The following is a 10,049-nucleotide window of genomic DNA, read 5'->3' as shown; positions in this document are numbered from 1 at the left end:
GGAAAGGAAAGGAAAGGAAAGGAAAGGAAAGGAAAGGAAAGGAAAGGGGAAGAGAGGGGAGGGGAAGAGAGGGGAGGGGAGGGGAGGACCAATTAAGCCTAAGGTCAAATAAAGCTTGGGTAACTATCTAATAACAATGCCAAGATGCGACTTTCTGTCTCTAGATCATTGAATTTCAACATATGTATGTATACACACTATATATATACACACACGTGTGTGTGTGTTTCCATATGCATATTTAACATGTGTGTGTGTGTGTGTGTGTGTGTGTGTGTGTGTGTGTGCACATTTCATAACAGAGAGGACTGTTAGGGAGAATACATTCAGATATGTTTCTTTGTCACTCTAACACCCTAGGCAGAATAAGGAACAGATAGATCTTGAAGACTCTTTAGATACAAAGGCTTGACTTATTTAAAAGGAAGAAGTGGAAAGAAATCCTCTGAATACCAAAAAAGATTCCACTTCTTTCCAAAACTGAAAAGTATTTTTTCAAATTTCATTATAAGCAACATTAAACTCACACAGTTTAAACATAAAATATACCTGTAGATCAAAATCTCCCCTTCAAAGTATGGGCCTGTCTCTCAAATGTCTTTCATCTTGTGTTTCTGATTCTTTAGCAGCAAAATGGATATAAAACACTTCAGAAATCTCATAGCAATTGAGAACCCAGCTATGTTATTTACTGGCTTTGTTAGGTTATTGAAATGCTGCCAAAAATACACAGAAGTGACAGTGAGTTCTGTTTAATTGCTCTCTTGTCTCTTGGCTGCCTGTTCCTCCTTTCTTCCACAGCCTATTTTATGCAAAATTTCAATCTATCTGGAACACAGAGTTATGGCAAAAGCTGTAGAACTGCTTGCAGTTTCTGGAAAGTAGTAATTTCCATGCAAAACTAACCTTTGGTGGTTTTCACTGAGTGTACGGTTTTATTCTGCAGTCCATGGCTACACACATCATGGGATCAAGTCTACAAAAGAAAGTTTTTAAAGTTAGTGATTAGTACAGTCAGAGTGGTTTTGTATAATCAGACAAAAGAACATCCAAGGGGCGGGAGGGAATGTACAGATTTACAGACTAAAAACATATTATCTTGCTGCTTTTATTTTTACTTCCAAACTGCAAAACCCCATATTGTACAACTTCTCTGAGAAAAAATTAAATCTGACCTATCATTTCATCTCCTTTTCTGTTGGTAGGAAACCTTTGTTAATTTAAATTTGAGACTGGATCTTCACTGTGATCAGAATTTAATTCCATAAAAATGTGAGTCCTGAGGAAATATCAGAGAGACTGCAGATTTGACCACTGTGCAATTAATAGTTCCCTCACACATAAAAAGTCCTAAATGACTACTGTACAGAACTTCAAGCTCTTAATAATACTTTTACCATTATTACCATTATTTTTGTTTTATCTGACTCTGGAGTAGCTGATCTCATGTTAGTACTTAATGATAAGTAAGGGAGTAGGAAGTGATGAATTTTTGTATTAAATATCTCCTAGGGACATTTTTATTTACTATATATATATATATATATATATATATTTTACCTATATAAGCACTTCAAGGCTTAGAATCATTTAGGTTGGAAAAGACCTCCAAGACCATGGAGTCCAACGATTAACTTCAAAAGTTTTTCCTTTCTCAACACCTAGTTATTTAGGATGGAATGCTATGTAGAACAGTGTGATTCTAAACGATGAGTTCAGTTTAAATCTGGATAACATTAAACATTCTAGCTTTTATCAGCATTAACCCACCTTTTCAGTTTTGAAAATTTGGTGTGGAAAGTTCCCCGAGACAAAAGTTTCCATGCAATGTTGGCAATCAGACATTTAAAAAGCCTAAACCTAACTCTCCTGAGCTTTAAAAGGGATCATTTCTTCAGAACAGATAGGCATACTCACATGTCTTTATGTCTACATAAGTAAATGTATTTTGAAATACAGTATTTTGAAAAATAGAGACACAAATAAGCTCTTTCTGTGACCTTTCAGAAAAGAAAGTCTACAGAGAGTTCAGATAGTTGTGGAGGTATTTCCAAATCAGACCATCTATGCAGCAGCTAATAATATTAACTTCCCTGAAAGAGGAAGAGATTTTAACACAGAATATGAATCACCATTTACTTTCTCATTGCCAGCCATCGTATTTCTAAAGACAAATGATAACAAAACAAAACAAAACAAAACAAAGTGTGTAAACCATGCTATTCACTCTGCAAGTACACTCATTGTTATAGTCCACAGTTAATATTCCCTACTGAAGTCAACAGTAAAATTTCTTTAGACTTCAGCAGAACCAAGATTCTGCTTCCTGTATGAAAGTGCCTTCTATCTATAGAATAATAATAAGCCCAGCAATAAAAATGTGAGGTTATGAAGCCGCTCCAGCATAAATACAGACTGCTACTATTCTGATTTTTTTTTTCCTGGGCAGTGGAATTGTAAAAAAATAAGAAAAAAGAAATGAGACCAAGATGTGTGAAAGTGGTATGTACCTTCTAACAAGGGGAAACAGGTTAATTAGTACAAGGTTTGCATTTGTGTATGCTATTTCAAATGAAGGTGAAAGAGAAGAGATTGTAGGAAGTTTAAAGGTGGCTGAACAGGCCAATTTCTCTAAACTGGAAGAGATATTGTGTGTTTGATGAACATATACAACTGTAGTTTCCTCTTGGGGCCTGAAAGATTGGCGTCTATAAGAAAAGAATGAAATCTAACATCTGTTCCTGTATAGGATGTGGTGAGGATACACATCTGTTCCCTCCTTAATATTTTCCGTTAGTTTCCTTCAATGGCAACATGAACCTTCCATAAGCCCCCTTTTTCTTTCCCTTTTTCTTGTTCTCATATCTTCTTTTGTGCTGTTTTGTGTGTATGAGTGAAGCCCCACAATAATGTTGCCATTCCCCATTTCCTTTTCTTTTGGGAGTTTAATAATTTCAGAGTTGGAAAATAATGAAGTGGATTTTTTAACCTCTAGTTTTCAAGTGTCTCTTATCTGTTTTGCTGTTTTTATGGCCTGTGTTGAGTGAGTAGTTGGATTAGATTATGATAATTTTCTGTATCTGTAAAATCCATGCATCTTCTTGTCACTTGTACAATCCAATTTTTATTTGTAGGTACTGCCTCTGTGAACAATACAAAAGCTGTAAATATCCTCAAAAGATTTAGAGTTATTTCAACACTAAGCTTTCTAGATATTGGTTCAAACTATCACTGCTCTTTGATAACTGGTTATTTGTACACCTTTCTTCAAATAAAGGCATTTTATTTACTCTAGGCTTTAGTGACCATACTTAATAGAGGAGGGCCAGAGGTAAAAGGTCATGATCAAATCTAAACCAGAATTTCTCTAAAATCAGAGCCAACCCTACTCTCTTAATCATTAAAGATGCCCATGGAAAATTTACTTTTCATCCATCTTTTCTGGCTTCAATATCCACATTTTCTTGCACACAAATTTGAAAAATGTGTTCTATTAACATATACTGAGTATATAATAATATACTGAAAGTGAGTACACAGGCTGAGTACGTGTTATATACAAACTGACAATATGTTAATATACAAATCAGCCCTGAAGTCCTTTGAAGCTAATGTAAAAGATCATCTACATTTTAAAATATGAGAACACTTTTTGTGCCACAAAGTGGAGCTGGGAGGAGGCAAAAATTTGGACTACCTTGCAAAAATAAACATGAATTTAGGGAAAGTATCCAAAATCAATGAGTGCAGATACTGATTAGTGACACACAAATATTGGGGAAGCCTTAAAATAATGGGCCTGAACTTGGAATAACAGACTTTGTGGAGTTTAGTCAACTCTTTTTCAATACCATTTCTACAAATATTTGTTTTCTCTCTCACATTCAAGTAGATCTTGTGTCAGATTAAGTCCATGGTTTAATCATCATCTTAATTCTCTTCTGAGATAAGACTTCTTGTTCCACACCTTTTATGAGACAGATATGTCTGCTCAAATGGATAACTTTATCAAGATGAAGGTATTGTCATATATATTTCTCTTCCCCTTTTGTATTGCTATCATTAATACAATTGGAATTGGGAACAAGTAAACAATTGTTCGTGAAAGTGGTCTGGAATAACTGAAAACGAGAAGTGGATGAGATCAGGTTTTTTCTTCCTACATTAATATGATAGTACTAAGGAGCTCAGTGTCTTTTCACTTCTCCCTGGGAAATTACCTTCATCTGCTGATATCAGGCTTCAGGATAAAACTTCTTCTTTCCAACAAAAACATATTTGTCTCAGTAAATGCTTAGCAAATTAAAACTAATAGCTTGGGTAGCTCTTAATAGGACATAATTCAGAGCTCGGTATATTTTTTGGCAACATTTCCAATGAACTCTGAAAATGATCAATCATGATTTTCCATGCAATTTGTTATGGGTTTTGTAGTACAATGGGATATGGAGCCATCTACGCCATGACCAAAAATTGATTCTTTAGGCAAATTCAGTGAAAAGTAATACCCGCCATCCTGAGACCGTGTGTTAACAGACAGAAATCTTTTCAAACAAACAACGGAAATCACACAATTACACACCTAAGAAGCTTAACTGATAAAAAAATCTGTCACAAAGTGTTGAACATGACATAGTAAAAGTGAACTTTCAAAGATATCTCATATATATTATATAACCCTTTATTATTTTTTTCCCCTTCAGTGATTCTGTTTTGGCATATCTTCCTGGCTTCTTGTTTGAGGTATGATCATTTTAGATATTCTATCTGCTTTAGGAGCTCTTATAGCCACATACCTGCATTTTTGTAGTCTGGGAGATCATACAAATGTAAAGAAATGGGTCTCTCAGCAAGGTGTGCAAGAGCTCCCTGTTTTGTTTGAACTTTATCTTTGTTACTCCCAAATTTCAACATTTTAATTTACATCATTTTTCTTTATTTTCTTGTGAAGAATATAAGAAACAGGAAAGGGTACAGTGACAACTTCCCAGCACGGCCCTTGGGCCTCCAGCTCTCTGCAGATACGAAGTTCCCTGACCTAAGGATGGTGTCTTCAGATTTATTTATTTATTTTCTTTCATGAAGGGTGGATTTGGATTAAAGGTACTTAGTATAAATATGTAAGGCTTTTTTTTTTTTTTTTTTCTGGTGGGTTGAGGGATGTGCAGAGATAATTAGCTGTGTCCTGGGGAAGTGAGGTATCTTTGACAGCCCTGATGGAGTGTCTTGTGCCTTCAGAGATTCAGGGAAGTGTCAGAACAGTGAGAGCTGCACTGTGCAGGAGGAGAGGGTGTAGACATGTCCACATGCACTCTTCCTAATGTACATCTCTCTGAAACAGTTCTATCTCTTCTCCTTAAAGAGCCGTGAAGCCCATGGATACTGCAAGTCACTCCATTTGTGCCCCACTTTCCATCTCCCAACCACTCCCCAAACATCACACCTCTTTCAGTTTCTCCCATCTTTAGAAATTGATCTTTTGCCACTGTACAGCTGGATCGATTTTGCTGATAACTATTGAACTGCATAGTCTGTATTGGTTAGCATTTTTCAATGCACAAAGCCTGTTTTGTTGTTGTTTTTCAAGAAAACAAGAAAACTAAATATATTCATACAGTGACTGAAGGTCACAAGGTTACATAGTGGTGAATTATTGCCTGAAAAACACTAACCAGCATGTGGCACTCAGCTGTTTTTGAAGGCATGCACGTGCTTAGGTCAAGAAGAATTGTCTTAGGTACCCTAGGCTAATTTTGTCTATTTTAAAAAGAAAACAAAAAAGCAAGGGCATATGTTCTGAGAGAGTGAATCCAGCAAGGGTGAGTCCTGGAGATGAGGATAAATCAGTCTTTATACTGAAAATGTTCCAGTCCAAGAAACATACCTTAGCAAATTGTGCTCAGCCACTCTGTACCCTGAGTGACTTCTTCTGGAGGTTTAGCATTGCAGAGAAAGGGCAACCAGAAACAAAAACAAAAACAAAAACAAAACAAAACAAAACAAACAAACAAACAAACAAAAAAAGGTGAATATGTAGCCAAGCAATAAGTGCAATCACCCAGTACAGTGAAGTACCTCAAACTTCCAAGTTTTCAATAAACCTCCACAAGAGACACATGGAGGAGGGTCCAGAGCTATCTCTTGAGCGGATGGAGCCTATAGCCCATAACTACCCTTCCTGACTTCTCTCTACTCCGTGTCAGTTGGCATTTGCATTTTTTACTGTATTATGGACAGGGCATTAGAGCATCCTCCTATAGCCAACAAAGAGCAGGGTTAGCCTCACAGCCCTGGGCTCTAGCTAGAGTACTCCCTTAAGAAGTTAGGGATGGGAGTCCAAATCCTTCAAGGGAGAGGAGGGAAATGAATCAGAGTGTCTCACTTCATGGTCATTATATTTTGCACTGGATTTGATGCCACTGTTCTATAATTAGTTTCATATAAATATTTTTGAAGGACTGGGTCCCCAAAAGCTTTTGTGCATAGGCATACTGAATTTCCAGACCCTGTGCAGACTTCAGGGCTGGCAAGAACAGATTGGGCAGGACAGTGGCATCAGGAGTGGCACTAGAAGAGCTTCAGTTGTGCAAAGCTTAATTTGTGCAAGCAGACTGTGTGGAAATGTAACTTGATTCTACTATCACTAGTTATTAGAAAGAATGACAGGCCGGCCAGCTGGTTTAACTACTCACAGAATCACCGAATCACAAAATCACAGAATCACAGAATGGTTGAGGCTGGAAGGGACCTCTGAAGATTATCTAATTCTTTCTAAGTAACTCCTAATTTTGTCCCTGGTCTCATTCATGTCGTACTGAAATCTTTATGGAAAAAATAGTGAGTAACTGAAAACAGGATCTGGGATTTTGCTATTGTAAGGTGATGTCAATAAGAAACATTTCTTCCTTTTCTTAACTTGTTAGAGATTTTTTATGTCAGAGGCTGGAACCATGGATATGCCTCTGCCTTTATAAAGTATGTGAAGTCACTTTAGTCACTGTTTATAGAAGTCCTATCACTTCATCCCTGTTTCCTGTCTACTTCCATATCTGCCATTGCAAACTAAAATTGTGCGTTTTGGCAGATGACAGGAATCCTAAGTATTAAATAGTTTTGCTTCTGGAAAGTTATCAAATTTCACTAATGAAGTTTTAGGATTTTTTATTTTGTTTTCTGAATATCAGATATTATGAGACAGGGTGAACTGAATAACAAATAAATAATATAAACATAAAGAGAGATCTGCTGGTAAAATGGTAATATTGAACAAAATGTTGAGTCCTTGAAAGCATACTTTGGACAGAATCTTTCCACCTACAAAACACAACCATTAAGTATGATAGAGTGAAGCTGAGAAGAGAGAGCTTTACTGTAGTATACCTCAAAACAAATAATGGATCTATGCAGAACACTCAAAATAAGAATGATCAAAAAAGCATGCCCTTCCATAACCCTCATGCTGTTGTGCTTGGAGTGTTGTTTTGAAAATAAACCTTTCACTAGCATTTATGACCTTTAAAAAGGAAATAGATTGAGCTTTCCTTCCTCCTAGAGTCCCAATGTTGTTATCACCTCTATGGAGGCCAGAGAGGTGGTCTGGTCTCCTCCCACCTCTTTGTTATCTTAAAGGGTAGCCGAGGGGCACTTTCAGTCCTGGTTCTTCAAGCCAGCCCATTGGCATGCTTCTGTGTCACTAGCAGTTAATGTATGAGAAAGCATCGGCACCTTCTGAATTCTACATGTCATATGTGTACAGCAACAGATACCTCAAAAAAGAAACTAGCAGGTAAAATCTGTGCATATGCTTGGATAAAGGCAAAGGAAGAACGTATAATATAGGAGAGTTTTCATAGCAATTTTCCAGAACAGGTTATATTTTTAATGAAAGACTAGTTTTAATTAAACATGGAGAATGTTGTTAGTCATCAGCAGGACCAAGATATTTTTATATTTATTTTTCTTTCAATTTGTTTCACACATATCAAAATTCATAGTGAAACTGAAGGTTGATAAAGCAGTAATTATTGTGTGTTCCAGTAAGACACCCTTCACCCTACAAGAACTGAAAGAGGATTTCATCCAGAAATTGACAGATATAGGAAAAATGTGTCTGCTACCAAACACTTCCCTTGGTGTCCAGTTCCTTAAAAGTAATTTCCCGATGATGCTTTCCTAGTCATTTAGTATAAATAGATTTGGTTTCAGCTGAAGTTTGAACAGACTTCTTGCTGGAAAAGCTGCTTTGTTGAAAAAAAATAAAAATAAATAAATAAATAAATAAATAAATAAATAAATAAATAAAATTAATCTATATTAAACTCTGCTAGATACCTCCAGTTAAGGTGGGTCAGTAGCGACTTAGCAATTTCCACCTGAACAGAAGTTTCAAAGGAAACACAGCAAAAGAATTAGAGATGCGAGTGTCATTCCTAGCACACCATTGAGTTTATTCCATTGATACCCATATAATATTAGAGAACCCAAGAATCGTGGGCAATGAGACAAAGTTCAACATTATTCTTAAGGCAGATTACTGGGGCACTGGGAGGAAAAAACTACTCGTGATACTGTGATTAAGGAGCACTGTTTTCCAAATCTGTGTTAAAGCATTCAAACAATGCAGAACTAAAATATGTATTTATTGTTCAGAAAAAGATCGTCTTCATGTACACCTCACAATTGTATTCAAATGAGGGTTCATTGTTTAAAATCAATTTATTTTATTTTGTTTAATGAGCAATGTTCTTAGTCCTTCAGCTGCAGTACAAAATTATATTTTTGACTATGACATGTCTCCAAGGAAGTAATTTAAGGTAAATTACTTTTATTATTAAAAAAATAAAAATAAAAATAAGGTAACATCCCCTCCGGCTTTGCCCTTCACCTGTGATGCAAAACTTGAATCTTCTCATTGCAAGAAGCAAATAGCAAGAAGCAAATGCTTTTTCCCTCTGATCTTCCAAAATGCATCCAGCATATAGCACTTAATTATTCTGTTAACTTTGAGAACATTTTAAAAATAAGTGCTAGTTTGTTGCCAAATCTAAAGGAGATCTGAAATTTAAAACAAATTTTGTATAGCTTCTGTGATTTTGATCACTTGGAAAACAAGCCCCAGTGTAAATCAACTAAAAGGGAGAAATTGTTGAGGTTAATCATTTTAAACTGAAACAGATTTAAAATGCCAGTTTTACTGAATTCTGTAAACTAGCATACGGAGTGGGAATGGCAGCTCAGCCTTAGCCAAATGTCATCAGCAGATACTGGAACAGAGACTTGAGCTACAAGCAAATAAGAAATTACTTTTTGCCAAAAAAAAAAAAAAAAATAAGAAAAAAAGTCAACATTGATATTTGAAATCAACACTGAAGTTTGAGATGTGAAATTTCCACTTTAACACTAATCCTTCACCATTCATGATGACAAAGGCTTATTTTGGTTACTAACTCAATTCAGATTGTCTTCACAAGAAAAAAGGAAACCAAAAATCCATTACACTAAAGTGACTCTAATATAACTCCCTCTCTCAGTCCCTTCCTTGACATAAGTTTGAAACAAATCATTCTATTCAGAACTCTTATTTTTGGAAATCAAGCCAAGTGCCATGTGCAAAAAACAGAAGATTTTAGAGAAACTTTTGTTGTATTTTAGTAGGAATGGCAAGTGAGTTCATTCTTAGTAAATGTCAGGCAATGGGCTGTGGGACAGTACCCAAGGGTAAACATTTATATGAACCACGTTGTGACTTGCTGGCCCAACTATGTTCACTGCCTTCCACTGAGTGCTTGTGCATGTTAGTTTTTTTTCTGTGTCTGATAGAGAACAAGGTAGTGAAAATCTCTGCAGTTGTTAAAGGGAATACTGAGTCCTGATCACTTGCCTACAGGATCTAGCAGATTCTACTCAGTGACATTTCTTTATCTGTGGGTAGTGTTAGAGGGTTTCCCTTTTTGTGGAACAGGAAAAAAAAAAAAAAAAAAAAAAAAAAAAAAAAAAAATTGAGATCAAAAGGCTTTGATTTATTATTTTTTTTTTTTTTTTTGGCACAG

The 10,049-nt window shown here is 35.8% G+C and overlaps 1 protein-coding gene across 2 annotated transcripts in view; it reads right to left on the bottom strand.

Moving 5' to 3' along the window:
* ZNF366 (zinc finger protein 366) overlaps positions 1 to 10,049 on the bottom strand; it is a 33,347-nt gene that overhangs the window by 16,500 nt on the left and 6,798 nt on the right. The window contains exon 2 of one of the 2 annotated variants that reach the window (XM_035310338.1): positions 907 to 976. The gene's annotated coding sequence lies outside the window, so the exon portion shown is untranslated. Of the gene's footprint in view, positions 1 to 905; positions 977 to 10,049 lie in introns of both variants that reach the window. The other variant, XM_035310337.1, reaches the window with a different exon arrangement.

Source organism: Oxyura jamaicensis, chromosome Z (assembly GCF_011077185.1).
Source record: "Oxyura jamaicensis isolate SHBP4307 breed ruddy duck chromosome Z, BPBGC_Ojam_1.0, whole genome shotgun sequence".
Taxonomy (NCBI): domain Eukaryota; kingdom Metazoa; phylum Chordata; class Aves; order Anseriformes; family Anatidae; genus Oxyura; species Oxyura jamaicensis.
Note: the sequence above shows the minus strand (reverse complement) of the source record. Positions and strands in the feature narration are given on the sequence as shown.